The sequence below is a fragment of the Bacillus rossius genome, chromosome 10, assembly GCF_032445375.1.
Source record: "Bacillus rossius redtenbacheri isolate Brsri chromosome 10, Brsri_v3, whole genome shotgun sequence".
Lineage (NCBI taxonomy): Eukaryota > Metazoa > Arthropoda > Insecta > Phasmatodea > Bacillidae > Bacillus > Bacillus rossius.
The window spans coordinates 13,099,509-13,122,120 of record NC_086337.1 but is presented as its reverse complement, the minus strand read 5'-3'; positions in this window follow the sequence as shown (position 1 = coordinate 13,122,120).

The window sequence follows — 22,612 nt, the reverse complement described above, 5'->3', positions numbered from 1 at the left end:
AACAAGTGTGACATCGCACACACAACATGCATACCAACCATATGTATTTGTGTGTATATATATGTATATATGCCTGTGCATGTATATATATAAATACATAACAAAAAAATTTTTTTCCCTTCTCTAACACCAGGCTAGCTGGCAGCCAGGTGGGAAACGACGAAGTCGCCCCCTAAAGATCAGTACCCAACCAAATAAAGTTTAATGCGGACAAAAAGTCCAAGTTCCCTCCCAAACTTGCTTAGTAGTGACTTTCTACTCTGTCCAACTCTTCTTCCTGAACCATCCCTCTGTTCCCGTAGCCAACCTGCTTGCTATTAATGCATGAAATTTGCATCCCGCATGTGAGTGCCCAGGGTTTTCCCTCTGTGTATGGAGGTTTTACCTGGGCCCAACTTATCTCTAGTGTTAGTCTAGAATAGTCAAGTGAGGGGAGTTAGTCATGGCGCCAATTGCGGCCATGGCTGGCCAATCTCCCTCCTTAGCACATATGCATGTTCCCTTTCTGCATGGTACCCCCTGCATGATTAGAGCGTATAGGCTTCGGCCTGAGACGCACTTAGAGTCTCTCCCTAACCCGGACCCCTCCCAATACACTTAGGTATTAACTTAGGTTAGGAAAAAAAAAAAATTGCTACCCAGCGAGAGAAAGGGGAGTTCCGGCTGCGCCTTGGTAGAGGACGGACGTGTCCCGGAGCAGCTCCAGCGGTCTTGCTTGTACAGTTGTTGATAGCACTTCTTAGTGCTATCACGGCTGGCAGCAGATCGTCTTTTAAAGGTGCCTGTGTGCCAAGTGCGCACAGGCGTTAAGAGTTGTGCTGTAAAGTAAGGTAATAAGGTATTGACGACCAACGAGCTCTGTGACACCCGGGGAGTTAGATCCCCTACAGCCTAGCCTGAACCCGGCTAACTTAGCCCCGGGGGACGGTCAGTGGGTGCGCTAGAGTGTGAGGCACGGACTGAAAATGACTGAGATGGACAACACAATGCCCTCCCCTCAGGAGGAAGCAACCGATGGCGACTGGCAGACAGTCGCCACGAAAAAGGCGAAGAGGTCGCACCACGAGATGGCGGCCTCTTCCTCAACCGAGTAGGCGGGCCCCGCCCCCCCCCCCCCCCAAACATCAGCCACCTGCGGCAGCGCCCAAGGCCCCTCGCGACAAGCCACTCTACGTGTTCCTTGACCAGGGGCACCAATACCCGCGAGTGTACCATGCACTCAGATACGCCCTCACCGAGCGCTTCACCTGCACGAACCGCGGGAAGGACGAAATCATGGTCCACACCGCCACCATCAAAAACTACACGCGCGCGATTAAGGCCCTTCAGGCCATTGGGGCGCAGCATTCGGTGCTTCTGCAACAGCACGAAGTACCAAAAAAATTCGTACTGCGCGGCGTACACCGTCACACACCAACGGACTTCCTACAAGAGGAGTTCGCCGCACTGAACTTGCCCGTCCAGAACCACTGGTTCCTGGAGAACAGGCGAAGGCGGGAGAAGTGCGACGCCCTCGTCATCGAGGTGCCGCAGTCGTGCGACTCCGCCATAATACAGGCTCTGCGCGAATTCGCTGGAATGCGGATTCGCGTGGACGACTACAGGCGACCGAAGGGCCCTGCGCAGTGCAGCAACTGCCAATGTTTTAACCACGTGGGCAAAGGCTGCAGCGCGGCACCAGTTTGCAGATGGTGCAGTGGCCCGCACTGCGCCACTGAATGCCCGCACGGGGGCCAGCAGGAGCACAAAAAGTGTGCTCACTGCAAGGAACCGCACTGCGCCAATTTCAAGGGGTGCAGTGCGTACAAGAAGGAGACACGGAGGCACCTTCCCCCCCAAGAACGAAAGAAGCGAGAGCTGCAGTCCCGTCGCGACATGCGCGACAACACGCGCGCCACAAACCAGCCCCAGCCTCAACAGCAGGCACCGCAGGGACATCACGCCCCCCCAAGACACAACCCCTGGGGCCCACCGCCGCCGTGCTTCGGCGACTACCTGGCGCAGGCCAGCGGGAGCCGGTTTGCGCCCCTGCAGCAGCACTGGGAGCCCAGCCACAATGAGCTGGACTACCCAGTGTTTGCCAACAACCCGTGGCAGAGAAAGAAGGGGTTCAAGAAGAACCCCACCGGCCACAAAAATGGCCAAGGAAAGCCCCCGCGCCCCACCCAGGACAGGCCCCGACAGCCCGCCCAGGACAAGCTGGCAGCCACCAAGCCAGCTCCTACACCGGCGAAGAGAACGCCAGCCCCCACCCAGCCGCAGGCCGCACCCGTGGCAGCAATGGCAGTCGATGCAGCCCCAGAGCTGCCAACTGCCCAGCTGACAACGTCCACCAGCGCCCAGGCACCGCAGCTCGCGGACATCCAGGCGGTCATCTACACCCACGAGGTCATCAGAGGCAACGCCCAACTGCAGAGTGCCATCGGCCCTCTGAGCCAGCTTCTAGTCATCTGGCTAGACACCTCCAAATCCATGGCCGACAAAATACGTGCCACCATGGATTGCGTGTGTGCGCTTGCTGGGGTCGTCGTCAATGACCAGCAATAATTCGGCACCGAATTGCAGCACACACGCAGCCACTAGTCTTAAGTTACATTCCCTCCTCTTCTGGAATGCACGCGGCATTAAAAATAAAATACCGGAATTTATCAACCACCTGGATAAATATAAAATAAAAATAGCTGCGATAAACGAAACGCATCTGACTCCGACAGACAGGCTGACAATATTAAATTATGTCATTTATAGGCGCGATCGAGACGCACGAGGCGGTGGAGTAGCCCTTGCTGTACACACTAGTGTACAACACACTGCCTGCCAGCTCCCTGATTTCCAACAACTGAAGGCTATAGGAATTAATTTAAACATAAATCGGCAACAAATTAAATTAATTGCAATGTACGCCCCACCAGGCAGGTCCCTCAGCGAGGCAGACCTGGATACTTTATATGGAGCGGCCCCGAGCTTCCTTGCTGTAGGCGATATAAATGCCAAACACATAGAGTGGAACTGCAGGCGCGTTACAGCGAACGGCAGACTACTCTACACTCACCAACTCAACAAAAACTGCACTGTACATGCTCCCTCAGAGCCCACACATGACACTGGTCGACTGAACAACATGCCTGATATTTTAGATATCACCCTGAACAAATGTGTCAACACGGGATTCGAACTCGAGGTTGTACACGACATGTCATCGGATCATTTCCCTGTCCATTTAAAATTTTATGATGCAAATATAGACTCCAACCAGCCACGAAAAATCAGGGACTATAAAAACGCGGACTGGCAACAATTTAAAAAATATTTAACAGTAAATCTCCCCGACGCGGCCGAAATAACTATTAAAAAAAAACGATAATTTAAATTCCGCGATATTAGAACTAACAGAAAAAATCCAGGATGGTATTAGCCAGTGCATCCCAGAAAAGGAGGTTAGGTTAGCACACGACGAGCTGCCAGAATACATCCGCAGCTTGATTTCACAAAAAAATCGACTGCGGCGTGAATACACACGGCATCGTACACAAGAGACGAAACGCCGAATAAACGAACTACAAACAATTATTTCAGACGAAATCTCACTCTGGCGAGGCAGCCAGTGGGAAACTAAAATCGCGCGACTCGACACCCAGGACGGAAGTGCCTGGACAATGACGAAGCGGATTTTAAATAAATCAAACAAAATCCCGCCCCTTGAAACAAACAATGGTGTAGATTTCCAGCCCTGTGATAAGGCACAAGCTTTCGCCGACACACTGGAAGCAGCATTCCAGCCCAACATGCAGCCTTGCGATAGGATATTCACGGCGCAAATTTACCGCGAACTCCGTGTTAAATTGCGACTGCTCACAACCTCTGAGCCTTTACTTACACAGGCGCAAGAAATAAAGCGTGCTATCAATAAATGAAGCCGCGAAAAGCTCCCGGGAATGACGGCATACAGGCTGTTGTTCTCAAACAACTCCCGAACGAAACACTCGAATATCTAGCCGAGTGCATAAATGCAATGTTTCGGTTAAATATTTTTCCCTCACAGTGGAAAGAGGCTAGAGTTATAGTCTTTTACAAGCCAGGTAAAAATAAAACACTGCCACAGAATTACAGACCTATCAGTCTGCTAAGTACTGTGTCTAAAGTCGTGGAGAGAATTATACTAAACAGACTTAAAGTACACATCCACAAGAATAACATACTACCGGATGAACAGTTCGGCTTTCGCAGTACACACTCGACAGTACATCAGCTCGTGCGCCTGACTGAATAAATCACAAGCGCATTTAATGTACAGGATTATGTAGTCGCTACGTTTATAGACGTGGATAAGGCCGTCGACAGAGTATTTCATGCGGGGCTAATCTACAAACTCTACCAAACAGGATTTCCAGACTGTTATATTAAACTAGTCGCGTCCTATTTAGCAGACAAAACCTTTAGAGTATCTACTGAAGGAGCTCTATCAGACATAAAACAAATAAGAGCAGGTGTACCGCAGGGAAGCATCTTAGGCCCTGTACTCTTTAATATATATGTCAGTGACCTGCCACGCCCCGCACACCGACTAGTAAAGCTGGGCTGTTATGCAGATGACACAGTGCTGTATAGCAGGTCCCACAACCTCCAGCTAGCTACCAACAGACTGCAAGTCGCGCTCACTGAGTTCGAACAATGGTGCACGACTTGGCGTATAAAAGTAAATACAACGAAATCAGAGGTTATTGTATTTACTCGTAAAAATCTCCCGCCTGTAGAACACAGGCCGCAAATACGTTTGTTTGACGAACAAATACCGCATAAGGATGTAGTGAAATATCTAGGTGTTCACATGGCGCAATCACATTGACACTAGGCCAGCGCAAGTGCAGGCTAGGATCAGTGCACTATACCCAGTAATGAGTAGACGATGCGGCAGCAAGGTTAAAACCGGCCTACTGCTGTACAATGCTCTAATACGCCCAATAATTACATATGCAGCCCCAGTCTGGGCAACAGCTGCCCCCACCCACCTAATAAAACTGCAGCGGATTCAGAATAGGTGCATTCGAATCGCCACAGACGCCCCACGATACTGCCCTGTAGAAGCATTGCATCGCGAAACGGAGTCAGAGACTTTGCAAGACTTTTACACTCGTACAACACAAACTTTTTACGATAAATGCGTAAATAGTTTAAATCCACATATTTCCTCACTCGGAAATTATGATCCCGACGAAACACAAAAATACAAACGCCCGAAATCCATCCTGGCGCATCGACCACCGTAGTGGCCCGTGATTGGCTGGAGGCTCCGGCCAATCACAGCGCACCTGCGCTCAGCCGAGGCCCGACCCCAACAGCGCGGTTGCGGACTGGCGAGAAAATTCTGTTTAAGAATCGCGCAGTTTTTATGGAGGTTTTACCTGGGCCCAACTTATCTCTAGTATTAGTCTAGAATAGTCAAGTGAGGGGAGTTAGTCATGGCGCCAATCGTAGCCATGGCTGGCCAATCCCCTCCTTAGCACAATATGCATGCTCTCTTGTCTGCATGGTACTCCCTGCATGAGTAGAGCGTATAGACTTCGGCCTGAGACACACTTAAGTCCCTCCTAACCCGGACCCCTCCCAAACACACTTAGTTTTTAGTTAGGTTAGGAAAAAAAAAATCACTCGTATTTCTGGCAGCTCCAGTTAATTTAATATAAATTTAAGGTTTCACCCCCTTAGTAATAAGTTAAGTAAATTAAGAACATAAGCGCCCTAATTATCATACATGACAATTAATTATGTGATTATGTAATAACCAAACATGATTATAATAATTCAAAATGGTCCGAAGCACGCAGGTGTATGTACTAACCTGCCTCAGGGTTCACTGGCTGTGTTGTTAGGGCTGACTCTTTATGCCTGATGGGCATGGCTCGCCTGGCAGGCCTCACCTCCAGCGCCGGTCGTGTTTCTGATGGCATGAGATTTTGAATTATACCTAAATAATCACACAGATGGCTGTAATACATGTGATAACCAAACATGATGCTTATTCAAAATGGTCCGAAGCACGCAGGTGTATGTTCTAATCTGCCTCAGGGTTCACTGCCTGTGTTGTTTGGGCTGACTCTTTATGCCTGATGGGCATGGCTCGCCTGGCAGGCCTCACCTCCAGTGCCGGTCGTGTTTCTGATGGCATGATATTTTGAATACCAGCTACCATTGCAACCAGTGTGACATCGCACACACACAACATACATACCAACCATATGTGTGCGTATATATATATATGCCTGTGCATATATATATATATATATATATATATATATATATATATATATATATATATATATATATATATACATAACACTAAAATTTTCCCCTTCTCAAACAACAAGCTAGCTGGCAGCCAGGTGGGAAACGACGAAGTCGCCCCCTAAAGACCAGTACCCAACCAAATAAAGCATAATGCGGACAAAAAGTCCAAGTTCCCTCCCAAACTTGCTTAGTAGTGACTTTCTACTCTGTCCAACTCTTCTTCCTGAACCATCCCTCTGTTCCCGTAGCCAACCTGCTTGCTATTAATACATGAAATTTGCATCCCGCATGTGAGTGCCCAGGGTTTTCCCTCTGTCTATGGAGGTTTTACCTGGGCCCAACTTATCTCTAGTATTAGTCTAGAATAGTCAAGTGAGGGGAGTTAGTCATGGTGCCAATCGCAGCCATGGCTGGCCAATCCCCTCCTTAGCACAATATGCATGCTCCCTTGTCTGCATGGTACTCCCTGCATGAGTAGAGCGTATAGGCTTCGGCCTGAGACGCACTTAAGTCCCTCCTAACCCGGACCCCTCCCAAACACACTTAGTTTTTAGTTAGGTTAGGAAAAAAAAAATCGCAACCCAGCGGGAGTTTGCCTTGAGCCTTGGCCGAGGACGGACGTGCGGAGAGGAGCTCCGCGCCTTAAGCTGTGTGTAGCATTTCACAGTGCTACCCAGAGTTATTTTACTGAAAAGTAGCCTGTGCACCCAGAGTGCGCAGGCAGGCAGAGAGTGTGTGACGGTACCAGGTAAAGGTAATATTTACGACCAACGAGCTCTGAGACACCCGGGGAGTTAGATCCCCTTCAGCCTAGCCTGAACCCGGCTAACTTAGCCCCGGGGCACGGTCAGTGGGTGCTCACGAGTGTGAGAAACTGACGCGACCTAAAAACATCATGACGGACATAGAAGCGGCAATGCCCTCCCAGGTCGCACCACGAGATGGCGACCTCTCCCGCGACCGAGCAGGCGGGCCCCGCCCCCCCCCCCCCACACAACAGCCACCCGCGGCAGCTCCCAAGGCCCCGCGCGTGAAACCGCTCTTCGTGTTCTTGGACCAGGGGCACCAATACCCTCGTGTCTACAATGCACTGAAGGACCCGCTGGCAGAGAAATTCATCTGCCAGAACCGCGGCCGGAACGAGATAATGGTCCACACAGGGTCCATTACCGACTACCATCGGGCAGTAAAAGCCCTGCAAGCCATAGGCGCCCAGCACTCCGTCCTGCTTCAGCGGGACGAAGTGCCCAAAAATTTAGTGTTGCGTGGCATCCACCACGACACGCCACAGGACTTCCTGCAGCAGGAGTTCGCTGCACTGAACCTCCCGGTGCAAAACTGCTGGTTCTTGGAGAACCGGCAGCGGCGCCAAAAATGTGACACACTCGTAGTAGAAGTGCCACAGTCATGCCCGTCCGTGACAATCCAAGCCCTGCAGGAATTCGCAGGCATGAAAATCCGCGTCGACGACTACCGACGCCCGTCAGGCCCTGCCCAGTGCAGCAATTGCCAGCGGTTTACACACGTTGGCAAGGGCTGCGCTGCAAATGTCGTCTGCCGATGGTGCAGCGGCCCACACAAGGCCACTGAGTGCCCAAATGGCGGCAACCCCGAGTATAAAAAATGTGCTCTGTGTGAGGGCAAACACTGTGCCAACTACAGGGGGTGCAGTGAGTACAAAAAGGAGACCCGCAGGCACCTTCCCCCGGACATCCGCAAAGAGCGCGAGCAACAGTCTCGCCGCGACATCCGGGCCAACAAGCGAGCCGAGGCGCAGGCTCAGGCCCCCCAACCAGGCCCCTCTCACCCCCCAGGACCCCCGAGGCAGAACCCCTGGGGCCCGAGGCACCCCCCGCCACCCACCTTCGGGGACTACATGCTGCGAGCGGGCGTCAACACCTACGCCCCCCTGCAGCAGCACTGGGAAGCCAGTCATGATAACATGGCCTACCCTGCCCTGGCCAACAACCCCCGCCCCCGCGGACAGCGCCAGACCCAGCCCAAAAAAAACTGGACTGGGCACAAAAATGGCAATGGCAAGCCACGCCAGCCCGCCCAAGACAAGCTGCAGGCCACACAGGCTGCAGCTGCAGTCCCGCCCAAGCAGGCCCCCCGGCCCGCCCCGCGGCAGGCGGAGCCCGCCCAGAGGCAGCCTGCGCCTCCCGCGGCCGAGCACATGGCCGTGGACGCAGCTCCAGTGGTGCCAACTGCCCCAGCTGCTCCCGCCCCTAGCGCCCAGCCCCTACAAATGGAGGATATGCAAAATATCCTCCATACGAGCAAGGCCTTTCAGGCCAGCAGTCACATGAGGCAGGATCTGGCACCACTGTGCCAACTGATAGCCATCTGGTGTGACCCGTCCAAGACCATGGCCGACAAGCTTCGTGCGACCATGGACTGCTGCGTTGCGCTTGCTGACGAGCTCACTGGCAGCGAATAACCAGGTCCCGGGATTCATACCAGCCCTGGCCAATAGTCTTAGGTTGCAGTCCCTCCTCTTCTGGAATGCACGCGGTATTAAATCTAAATTACCGGAATTTATAAACCACCTGGATAAATATAAAATTAAAATCGCGGCAATAAACGAGACGCACCTAATTCCGACAGATTAACAATTTTAAATTATGTTATCTATAGGCGCGGCAGAAATACCAGAAGCGGCGGCGTAGCTCTGGCAATACATAATAGCATTAAACATACCATTTGTCAGCTCCCGGACTTCCCTAACTTAGAAGCAATAGGCATAAATCTCACAATAAATCGGCAGCAAATTAAATTAATTTCAATGTATGCGATCCCAGGCAGGTCTCTCACAGTTGCGGACCTGGACGCCCTATATAATGCAGCCCCCAGCTTCCTCGCAGTCGGGGACATAAATGCAAAGCATCTAGAGTGGAATTCCAGGCGCGTAACTGCAAATGGAAGACTACTCTACACCCACCAATTAAATAAAAATTATCATGTTCATGCTCCTTCTGAGCCCACTCACGACTCAGGGAGACTGAATACTCTACCCGATGTTTTAGATATCGTCATAAATAAACGAGTTAATACAGGTTTCGAACTTGTAGTTGTGCATGATCTGTCTTCTGATCATTTTCCCGTGCATCTAATTTTTGATGACACAACCACGAACTCACAACAGCCTCGAAAAATCAGAGACTACAAACATGCAGACTGGCAAGGTTTTCAAAATTTCCTCACAATAAACCTACCGGACGCGGCCGAAATTTATATCGAAAATAGCGAAAACTTAGATCGCGCAGTAACCGAATTAACTAATCAAATCCAGGCCGGTATAAACCAGTGCATCCCAGAGAAGGAGGTTAGGTTAGCACACGACGAGCTGCCAGCATACATCAGCGATCTTATATCGCAAAATAACAGACTGCGCCGTGAATACACACGGCGACGCACACGGGCCACAAAACACAGAATAAACGAGTTAAACTCGGTTATTTCTGACGAAATAAGCCTATGGCGCAGCAGCCAATGGGAAGAAAAAATAGCCCAACTCAACATTCAGGACGGAAGTGCCTGGAATATGACCAGACGATTTTTAAATAAATCGGAAAAAATCCCGCCACTCCAAACAAACAATGGACTGGCCTTCCAACTACAAGACAAGGCACAAGCTTTCGCTGACGTCTTAGAAACTGCCTTCCAACCTAACATGCAGCCTTGTGACAGGCAATTCACAGCGCAAATATATCGCGAACTTAGGATAAAATTGCGCCTGCCCACTACATCAGAACCCCTACTGACACAAGCACAGGAGGTTAAGCGTGCCATCAAAAAAATGAAGCCACGCAAAACCCCTGGTAATGATGGTATTCAGGCTGTAGTCCTGAAACAGCTACCTAATGAAGCCCTAGAATATTTAGCCACCTGCATTAATGCAATGCTCCGACTAAATAATTTTCCCGCCCAGTGGAAGGAAGCTAATGTAATAGTTTTCCACAAACCGGGCAAAAACAAAACACTGCCTCAAAACTACAGGCCAATAAGTCTATTAAGCACCATTTCCAAAGTCGCTGAATGTATTATATTACACCGACTTAAGGTACACATTCACGAAAATAACCTGCTCCCAAACGAACAGTTCGGCTTTCGCGGAGCACATTCGACAGTACACCAACTTGTACGAATCACTGAGGAAATTACCAGTGCATTTAATGTACAAGATTACGTGGTAGCAACATTTTTAGACGTAGAGAAAGCCTTTGACAGAGTATTCCATGCGGGGCTAATCTACATTCTTTATCAAACTAACTTCCCGGATTGCTATATCAAATTAATAGCATCCTACCTAGCAGACAGAACCTTCAGAGTAACAACAGAAGGTGCTACATCCAATATCAAACAAATCAGAGCCGGAGTGCCACAAGGTAGCATTTTAGGCCCTGTGTTATTTAACATGTATGTCAGCGACATGCCACGCCCAGCACATCGCCTAGTGAAGTTAGGCTGCTATGCAGACGACACAGTACTGTATAGCAGATCCCATAACCTCTAACTAGCCACGGACAGGCTTCAGGTAGCACTCACTGAGTTCGAACAGTGGTGTACGACCTGGAGAATTAAGGTAAACACAGCCAAATCAGAGGCTATCGGGTTTACACGAAAAAATCTCCCGCCCACAGACACTAGGCCCCAGCTGCGTTTGTTTGCGGAAAATGTCCCGCACAAGGACGTGGTAAAATATTTAGGTGTCCACATTGACAGAAAACTGCTCTGGCGTCATCATATTGACACCAAGCGCCAGCAAGCTCAGGTTAGAATTAGCACACTGTACCCAGTCATGAGTAGACGATGTGGCAGCAAGGTAAAAACAGGCCTCCTGCTCTACAAAGCATTCATTCGCCCTATAATAACATATGCAGCCCCTGTATGGGCCACTGCAGCAAACTCGCACTTATTAAAACTGCAGCGAATTCAGAATAAATGCATCCGAATCGCTACAGACGCCCCGAGATACTGCCCAGTAGAAGCCTTGCATCGCGAAACAGACACGGAAACGTTGCAAGACTTTTATATTCGTACAGCCCAAACTTTTTATGATAAATGCATAAATAGTCTAAACCCATTTGTTTCTACTCTCGGAAATTATGATCCGGACGTGGAACAAAAATACAAACGCCCAAGATCAATCCTCGCGCACCGCCCGCCGTAGCTGTGGGCCTCTGTACAGTCCGCAACGGCGAAGCGCCCTCTGATTGGCCAGCCAATCAGCGCGCGACCCCCTCCAAACAAAACTAGTTGCCGGCGCTCGGAACAGCTCAGTACCTCCCCCGCCGGCCTTCCACGGACTCGTGGCAAGCTGGCAAAACAAATCTGCCTATGCTTCCGCATAATTAAGGGCAGTGTGTGCATGACAAATGAAACAAAGCTTGCGCACAATACACATGTGTGCTGGCAGCTCTTAGAAAATAAGACAATGTTAATTTAATATAAATTTAAGGTTTTACCCCCTTAGTTATAAGTTAAGTAATTTAAGAACACTAGCGCCCTAATTATCATACATGACAATTAATTATGTGATTATGTAATAACCAAACATGATTATAATAATTCAAAATGGTCCGAAGCACACAGGTGTATGTACTAACAAGTCTCAGGGTTCACTGCCTGTGTTGTTAGGGCTGACTCTTTATGCCTGATGGGCATGGCTCGCCTGGCAGGCCTCACCTCCAGCACCGGTCGTGTTTCTGATGGCATGAGATTCTGAATTATACCTAAATAAACACACAGATGGCAGTAATACATGTGATAACCAAACATGATGCTTATTCAAAATGGTCCGAAGCACGCAGGTGTATGTTCTAACCTGCCTCAGGGTTCACTGCCTGTGTTGTTAGGGCTGACTCTTTATGCCTGATGGGCATGGCTCGCCTGGCAGGCCTCACCTCCAGTGCCGGTCGTGTTTCTGATGGCATGAGATTTTGAATACCAGCTAACATTGCAACCAGTGTGACATCACACACACACAACATACATACCAACCATATGTATGCGTATATATATTTATATGCCTGTGCATATATATATATACCTAACACTAATTTTTCCCCTTCTCAAACACCAAGCTAGCTGGCAGCCAGGTGGGAAACGACGAAGTCGCCCCCTAAAGACCAGTACCCAACCAAATAAAGCATAATGCGGACAAAAAGTCCAAGTTCCCTCCCAAACTTGCTTAGTAGTGACTTTCTACTCTGTCCAACTCTTCTTCCTGAACCATCCCTCTGTTCCCGTAGCCAACCTTCTTGCTATTAATGCATGAAATTTGCTTCCCGCATGTGAGTGCCCAGGGTTTTCCCTCTGTCTATGGAGGTTTTACCTGGGCCCAACTTATCTCTAGTATTAGTCTAGAATAGTCAAGTGAGGGGAGTTAGTCATGGCGCCAATCGCAGCCATGGCTGGCCAATCCCCTCCTTAGCACATTATGCATGCTCCCTTGTCTGCATGGTACTCCCTGCATGAGTAGAGCGTATAGGCTTCGGCCTGATACGCACTTAAGTCCCTCCTAACCCGGACCCCTCCCAAACACAATTTTTAGTTAGGTTAGGGAAAAAAAAAATATCGCTACCCAGCGGCTGGAGCTGCGCTGCCGAGGAGAGAGGTCGTCTGACGGAGCTGCTCTGCCAGACCATCCAGATCTTCAAGGAGCTGCCCTGAAGTGAAGAGCGAAGAGATTCGACAAGTTGTGCTAGCACTTATTAGTGCTACACAGCCACTGAAACAGTTCCTGTGCGCCCAGTGCGCACAGGGGGAAAGGTTAAAGCTGCTGCTTAACGACTGACTCGGACTCAACAGCCAAGCAACACTGATTACACCCGGGGCTCTGTCCCCCTTGGCCTAGCCGCTTGCGGTCAGTGGGTGATTCGGTGCGAAAGGCAGCGACGGACAAAGACCACTTCAAACTCGAAATGGACACTTCCGAACAGGCTCCCATGACAGCAGGCGAGTGCGACAGTGACGGCCCATGGCAGACGAGCCAGGGAAAGCGCGTGAAAAGACACCACGAGGTCATGACAGGCCAGGCCGGGGGCCCCTCACCCCCCGCGCCACCCGCAGCGCCCTCAGCGCCCACCGTGTGCGCAGCGCCAGCACAGCAACAACAGGCAGCGACCAAACCGACTAAGAGCCAAATCAAGCCGCTGTTCGTATTCATAGACAAAGGGCACAATTACCCAATGATCTACAGCGCCCTGAAGAACTCCCTTCAGGAGAAGTTCACAATATATAATCGTGGACGCGACCAACTGCAAATCCAGACCGCGAGCGTGCCCGAGTACCACACAGCAATCAGGGCCCTTAAGGCAATTGACGCGCAGTACTCCGTCCTTCTCCAGAAGGACGAAATACCGAAAAAATTCGTTTTCCGGGGAATCCAAAGGGAAACCCCGAGCGAAATTCTTACCGAAGTGTTCGCATCCATGCAGCTGCCAGTCCAGTCGTTCTGGTTTCTGGACAACCGCCAAACCAGACAAAAATGCGACAAGCTCGTAGTCGAGGTCCCTCAGACCTGCGACACGGAAAAAATCCTTGCGATTCGCGGATTCGCGGGGATGCTCATTCGAGTTGAGGACTACCGCCACCCTGCGGGTCCCAATCAATGTAGCCATTGCCAGCGCTTCACGCACGTTGGCAGGGGCTGTGCGGCCAAACCAGTGTGCCGATGGTGCAGCGGACAACATCGCGCTTCCGACTGCCCCCACGGTGGCAACCGCGACCATGTAAAATGTGCAAACTGCGGCGGACCACATGCAGCAAACTACCGCGGCTGCTCCGAGTACAAGGCAGCATCCCGCCAACATCTTCCCGCGCAAATCCGGAAGGAACGAGAGCGCCAGTCTAAGCGGGCGATGCGTGACAACAGGCGAGCTGCGGTTGCCTCACAGCCACAGCCACAATATCCAGGCCCCTCTGGCCAGCATCCATGCCCTTCAGGCCACCAGGGACCACCGAGGCCCAACCCATGGGGCCCTCCCAGGCACCCGGAGCCACACTACTTCGGGCAATACCTGGCCCAAGCCGCGCACAATCGGTACGCTCCACTCGCGCAGGAGCCTACCTACAATGAGCTGGAGTTCCCAGTCATCGCCAACGACTACCGGCCGCGACGACCCTATCAAGGGCAACCAAAGCCGCACTTCAAGAAGCACCACAGCGGCCACAAAAATGGTGGTGGTGCTTCTCAAACAAAGAAGAACACCGAGAGAAAGGAGCAGCAGGCCGCACCGGCGGCCCCTGCCCCCTCTCCACAACTAACTCCGCGGGCCAAGCCACAAGCTGCCCCCGCCCCACCACCTGCCGAAACAATGGCAGTAGACGTGGCCCCAGGCCCATCGACCAAAGCTGCCTGCGACGGCCGAGGCCAGACCCCAACTACGTGGTTGCGGACTGGTGGGAAAATTTCGCACATACACTCGTGCTACTGGCAGTTCGTCATAGATAGATTTAGTAACTAGCTGTAATAACACTAAAAGTTTCACGTTAAACATGCGAAAATCCTCCCCTACCATGAAAAACACACACAATTTAGATTATAGGTGCCAAAAAAAAAAAACATAGTTTTTAGGCATTTAACTATAAGTACATAACATTCTGCGTTAAACATGCGAATTCACACACCACAACACCACCAGCGATAATAAGGACACACAGTGCCAATTCAAAATAGTGCGAAGCACGAAGGTGTATAGTTGACCCCCGGGGGTTCTCTAACCTGTCGTGTTAGTGCTGACTCTCATGTCTGATGGCATCGCCCGCCTGGCAGGCCTCACCTCCAGTGCCGGTTGTGTTCTGAAAGGCATGAGATTTTGAATTGCAGCTTTAATAAATTAACTAAAATTTCCTTCTTCGTAATATTAAGTGGGCTGGCTGGCAGCCTGGCAAGAAACGACTAAAGTCGCCCCCGAAACAACCAGTGCCACCCAAAACAATGCGGACAGCAATGTCCAAGCCCCCAACCCCCCCGCATGGTAGACTCTTTTCTACTCTGTCCAACTCTTCTTCCAGATCCATCCTTCTTTTTTCCCGTAAGCCTCCTGCTTGATATTAATACATGAAATTATTGCATCCCGCATGTCTGAGCCCAGGGTTTTCCCTGTGTCTATGCAGGTTTTACCTGGGCCCAACTTATCTAGTTTTAGTCTAGTATAGTCAGTGAGTGGAGTTAGTCATGGCGCCAATCGCTGCCATGGCTGGCCAATCCCCTCCTAGCACAAGATGCATGCTACCCCTCCTGCATGATTAGAGCGTATGAGCTTCGGCCTCAGACGCACTTAGTCTCCCTCCCTAACCTGGAACCCTCCCCAACACACTTAAATTTAATTTAGGTTAGGAAAAAAAAATTAATCGCTACCCAGCGGTTTTTGAAAGGTGCCTGTGTGCTACATGCGCACAGGCGGTAAGAGTAAGCTGCGGTGTAAGTAAGTTTGGCAACCAACAACTCGGCAACACCCGGGGAGTTATATCCCCTACAGCCTAGCCTAAACCCGGCTAAGTTAGCCCCGGGGGACGGTCAGTGGGTGGACCCGAGCGCCAGGTACTACGACATGACGAGCGATCCTGCCGAGATGGCAGATTGCGAGGCCCCCTCAGGGCCTAGCAATGACCAGTCAAGTGGCTGGAGTGTTGTCACTGGCAAGCGCAACAAGCGTCTGCACACAGAGGTGTCCGGTGCAGGCAGCAGCGACGACGAGGCGGGCCCCTCCCCCCCTCGCCCGCAACCAACTGCAGGCCATGCCGCCGGAGCTGCGGCACCGCCCAAGAAACTTAAAGTGAAGCCCCTGTTCGTCTTCTTGGACCAGGGGCACCAATACCCAAGGGTGTACACCGCCCTCAAGCAGGCCCTGTCAGAAAAGTTCACCTGCCAGAACCGCGGCAAGGACGAGATCCAGGTTAATCCTGCGTCCGTCCCGGACTACCAAAGGGCAGTCCAGGCCCTTAAGGCAATAGGCGCCCAGCACTCCGTCCTTCTTCAGCGGGACAAAGTGCCCAAGAAGTTTGTGCTGCGCGGGGTGCACCGTCACACAACATCCGAATTCCTTCAGGAGGAATTCAGCTCCCTGAATCTGCCGGTCCAGAACCACTGGTTCCTGGAGAACCGGCAGCGACGAGAAAAGTGCGACGCACTCGTGATAGAGGTGCCTCAGAGCTGCGACTCTGAGCGCATCTACGGCCTCAAGGAGTTCGCAGGCATGCTTGTGCGTGTCGACGACTACCGACGCCCCTCAGGCCCCACCCAATGCAGCGTATGCCAGCGCTATAATCACGTTGGCAAGGCCTGCCACGCAGCCCCTGTGTGCCGGTGGTGCAGCGGGCCACACCGCGCTCCCGACTGCCCCAATGGGGGCAACCAGGAGTTCAAGAAGTGCGCTCACTGCAAAGAGGCACACTGCGCAAATTACAAGGGCTGCCAGGTGTACAAGAAAGAGACCCGCGGGCACCTCCCGCCCCAGGTGCGTAAGCAGCGCGAGCAGCAGTCTCGCCGCGACTTGCGCGCAAACAAGCAAGCTGCAATGCAGCCCCAGCCGCAACCGATGCCACGGCCCCCTCCGGGCTACTTCGGCCCCCCGAGGCAAAATCCCTGGGGTCCACCGAGGTACCCTCCTCCTCAGAGCTTCGGAGACTACCTGCAGCAGGCAGGTGGCAACAGGTTCGCGCCCCTGGAGCAACACTGCGAGCCCAGCTACAATGAGCTGGACTACCCACTGCTTGCAAATAATCCCTGGCAGCGAAAGCAAGGGTTCAAAAAACACCTGACGGGCCACAAAACGGCCAAGGCAAGCCCCAGTGACCCACTCAGGACAGACCCCAGCAGTTTGGACCGGACAGGCCGCGACAGCCTGCCCAGGACAAGCTCGTGGCAGCCAAGGCTGCGCCAGCCCCGGCGAGGCGCACGACCGCGCTCTCCCGGCCGCAGGTAGCCCCGGCACCTGAGACGAGCATGGCGGTAGACGCAGCTCCAGTGCTGCCAACTGCACCGCCCGCACCCCAACAGCAGCCAGCCCCGAAACCGGGCCTGGCTGACTTCCAGAAAGTGCTCGAGCAGTCGCGCACTTTCAACACGGATGCAAATCTGGCGGCCACAATTGTCCCCATGTTCCATGTTATGGTCATATGGTGCGACCCATCTGTTGCCCTAACAGAAAAAGTCCATGCAATGATGGGCTTCGTCCAGTCACTGGCACTCCGACTGATAGAACTACTATATTAAATTATGTAATCTATAGGCGCGACAGAGTAAATCATAGAGGCGGGGGAGTAGCCCTTATTGTCCATAAAAGCATAAAGCACACAGAATGGCAGCTCCCCGATTTTCAGAATCTAGAAGCGATAGCCATTAACCTAACTATTAACAGGCAAAACGTAAAACTTATTTCTATGTATGCGCGACCAGGCAGGTCCCTAAGTGCGGCGGATCTGGACGCCCTGTATGGGGCGGCCCCGACCTTCCTCGCTTTAGGAGACATAAATGCTAAACACAGAGAGTGGAACAGCAGGCGAGCCACACTGAATGGTACAATTCTTTATAACCACCAACTAAATCACAACTACCAAATTCATGCTCCCATGGAGCCCACACACGACACAGGGCGTGTGGGGGTTCTCCCAGATGTTATAGACATCGTTATTAATAAACGTGTGAACTCGGGATTCGAACTCGAAGTTGTACACGACTTAACGTCTGACCACTTCCCTGTTCACTTAATATTTGACGATGCAAATGTCAAATCGAACCCACCTCGTAAAGTCAGGGATTACAAGAATGCAGATTGGGTCAGTTTTAAAAATTTTTTGTCATTAAATCTTTCAGAACTTGATGAAATAAATAATAGTGATAATCTAGAAAACGCTATAACCAATTTTACCGCGAAAATTCAAGACGGAATTAGCCAGTGCATCCCAGAAAAGGAGGTTAAGTTAGTGCATTACGAGCTACCAGCATACATTTGCGATATGATATCGCAAAAGAACAGACTGCACCGCGAATACACACGGCGACGCACGCACACTATCAAACGCAGAATCAACGAGCTTCAAACTGCTATATCAGATGAACTCTCGTTGTGGCGTAGCAGCCAGTGGGAAGCCAAAATCGCGAAGCTCAATGTACAGGACGGGAGTGCCTGGGCAATGACTAAGCGAATTTTGAATAAATTTGATAAAATTCCACCCCTCCAAACAAACAATGGACTTGCATTTCTTCCCCAGGACAAGGCGCATGCTTTCGCAAGCACCTTAGAAACAGCATTCCAGCCCAATTTGCAGCCTTGTGACAGGCCATTCACTGCACAAATTTACCGCGAACTCCGCGCTAAACTGCACCAGCCCACTATCTCTGAGCCTCTCCCCAACCAGGCCCAAGAAATTAAGCGCGCTATCAAGAATATGAAGCCGCGAAAAGCCCCTGGGAACGACGGCATACAAGCAGTTGTTCTCAAACAGCTTCCAGACGAAGCCTCAGAATATTTTGCTGAATGCATTAATGCAATGCTCAGACTGAATATTTTCCCCTCCCAGTGGAAGGAAGCTAATGTAATAGTCTTTCATAAGCCGGGCAAGGACAAAACACTGCCCCAGAACTACTGGCCAATAAGCCTCTTAAGTATGTAACACCCCTCGTGCCTCAAAATTGAATTATTTTAAAAGGAGCCTTGGAAACTTGCTGGATAAAAAAAAGTTAAATAAATTGAATTACCAGAGGCGACACGAGGTGGGGAACAAACAAAATTTAGGAACTTCCTGTAACAAGCAACGAGGAAGTTGTGGGATCGTTAAAATCGATAAATAAAAACTACACGATTAACTTGATCTATAGTTTCCCTGTTTTATTTGCCCTGATGAATTATCTTGTTTCCATTATTTTACATACAAAACAAGTTGCAAAGATTAACAAACAGAAAAGCGAAAAAGGGGCCGGCCCGCGAATCTTTAAAACAATTTACATTCTTAGTTTGAAATATAAACATTTGCATTATAAGTTTTACACACTAAATTGGATGGATCCGATGATTACATTGAAAATTAGTTATATTCGTTCTACATGTCCTTGAGAAAAACACTGGTCGCTGGTGGGTTGGTCATCCGCCTAAGATAGTTCGTAGCTAGGTGAAGGGGAAATGTTGAATTTACATTACCACCCGGGGTCTTCAAAACGATCACGTCGGGTAGTAGAAATTGATTCTTCTAATGTGACCCACGGAACAGAAAGGGGAGGGGGCCACGAGATGGGAGCATCAGTCTCTCCCTGTCATCGACCCTGTCTGCAACAGTCCAAATCAAACCTGATTAGAACTTGTATACAGGCAGTCTATGGGGCAGAAAATGCCCAAAAAAAATTTAAGGGGAAAAAAAAGGGGGGGGTCGCGAATTATCACTCACCAAAACAGGGGAGTTGCCCAGCACGCTGCCACCGTGGAGTCAGCCAGGGTCTGGAGCTCGCGAATTGCGCGGCAGGACGCGGATGATTTCTTCATTTCAAAAAAAATTAAAAGCAAAAAAAAATATAACTATTACATTGCAGACGGACTAAACTACTTGAAAAAGATTTTAGGGATAGCATCCCTCAATTAGGCGACTACATAGTCGGTTGCGGCCGGATGGAAGTTTTGCAAAGTCTCGTCGACTCGCCGATAATCAAACGGTCCGTCTGCAGTCGCGGCGCGAAGTGTCCCGCGGAGAAACGCGTCTCGTAATTAAAAGTGAAACTTGAATCAAAAGTGGAGGGGAGGACTGGGAGTCCGGACCGAAAGGTCCCGAAGTTCCCCGAGTGAGAACCATAAAAAAAACTCTGATTGAAGTCTCGAAGCTGGTAGCATTGCGTCGACTTTAGCGCTACCTGTTGGGGGCTGTCTGAAATAAAAAATAATCGACTCGCCCAAGGCGTCTGCTTAAACCAAGGGTTAAAGGGCGCAGTCTAGTGCTACACTCTGGCGGCCTACAGGGTAAGTTGGCTGGGTGGTTAGCGAGTTTGCCGCTAGGTGTCGCGGGGTGGTCCATCCTGGCACACACATTTTTTTTATGCAAGGCATCCTGGGAGACGGTCGCTGTCTGCTGGGGTTTCTGACCTGTCATTGGCCTTAGGCGAATTCTTAGAACCGAAAGAGAGGGGGGGGGTGCATCGACGCTGAGAACAAGCGTCCATGACGTGCTTTTCGAGGAGAGAACCTAATACGTATTCGTGACCAGACTTACTTCTCTCAGCAGCTCTCTGAGAAGTAGCGGCTTGCAGCCCAGAAGCTGCTCTATGCAGTTAGGGTCACGAAGAGAAATGATATTACAGGCTTGAGGCGTGACTGAAGGCGGGGGAAATGGTAAGCTGTCTGCATGTCAGGGATTAGGCCAGCAAAATATCCGATACGCCGATGGGAAAGGGGCTTCAGAGCACTGAGACAAAGTTTAACTCAGAGGAGTACACCAGACTAACAAATTAAAATTACACTATAGTAGAGAAAATAAAATGTCCACACAAAAAATTTAAAATCATAATAAAAATTTAAAATATATCGTGTCGAATTTACTAATTAACGGCACAAGTACTGTATCTAAAGTTGCAGAGCTCATAATTTTACACAGACTTAATGTACACATACATGAACATTACCTACTGCCGAACGAGCAATTTGGCTTTCGCAGTGCTCATTCGACTAACCACCAACTGGTTCGTCTTACTGAAGAAATAACCAGTGCATTTAACGTCCAAGACTACGTAGTTGCTACGTTTCTAGATGTAGAAAAGGCTTTTAATAAGAGTCTTTCATGCAGGGCACATATATATAATGTATGAAGCAAACTTCCCAGATTGCTACACTAAACTTATAGCATCCTATCTAGCAGGCAGAACCTTTAGAGTGTCAAGTGAAGGGGCAACGTCTGATCTAAAATTAATTAAAGCCGGAGTACCACAGGGCAGCATCCTAGGTTCTGTACTATTTAATACATATGTGCGGGACATGCCTCGCCCTGCACATAGACTTGTCAAGCTAGGCTGCTATGCAGACGATACTGTACTGTATAGCAGGTCTCACAATCTACAACTAGCCACTACCAGGCTCCAGGCTGCACTCACTGCAATCGAACAGTGGTGTACAGCCTGGCGCATTAAAGTAAACACTACCAAGTCTGAGGCGATTGTGTTTACACGCAAAAACCTCCCGCCAGCCGACAACAGGCCGCAACTACGCCTATTTGATGAGGTAATCCCTCACAAGGACGTAGTTAAATACCTAGGTGTCCACATGGATAGAAAACTACTGTGGAGACAGCACATTGACATCAAACGAACCCAAGCTCAGGCTACAATGAGCGCACTATATCCTGTAATGAGCAGGCGATGTGGCAGCACAGTTAAAAATGGCTTACTGCTCTACAAAGCTCTCGTACGCCCGATAATCACGTATGCAGCCCCAGTCTGGGCTACTGCAGCATACTGCCATCTAATAAAACTGCAGCGAGTTCAGAATAGATGCATTCGAATCGCCGCAGACGCCCCGATATAATGTCCAGTAGAGAACTTGCACAGTGAAACTAACACTGAAACCTTGCAAGATTTTTATATCCGCACAACCCAAAATTTTTACGATAAATGCGTAAATAACTTAAATCCGCATATTTCCTCCCTTGGAAACTATAATCCAAATGATACACAGAAGTATAAGCTTCCGAAATCAATCCTGGCGCACCGCTCGCCGTAGCTGCGGGCGAGGCGCCCCCTGATTGGCCGAGCCAGACAGCCAATCAGCGCACGACCCCCTCCAAACAAAACTAGTTGCCGGCGCTCGGAGCAGTGCAGGGACTCGAGCAGCAGCAGCGATAGGAGCAGGAGCAGCAGCAGCAATCGAGGAATCGGCAAAGTGCAGAGGAAAGTTCTTGTGCAAACAAGAGGCAGGTTCATTCCTGCCCTAGCATTTGGAGCGAGCGGACCTGTCCCTCTGTTACCATGCCTCGACGAACAAGTTTCCAGGATCGCTACGAGAGCGAAATCAGCACCGACTTTAAGGGCCCAGTTTTCGCCGCGGAATTGTACGCACCAAGCAGACTCCCGGCAGACCTAGGCACGCAGCTCGCGCAGCAACCACAACTGTGCAAGGCCCACTTCTCGCCCTACCTGGAGGACAGCAATAGGGCGAGAATCTACATGTGGTGCTAGAATCACATGTATTTGCTGCAGAGTTTTGTGCTGGAAGTGAACCCACCACTGCAAATCGAGGAGCAAGCTGTGCGCATTCGCTCAATACCCACTAAGTATGTCTCGTGGGACACCTACCAGGCGATGCTGGTGGTTGAGCTGTACACGGCACCACACAACCAGTTCTCC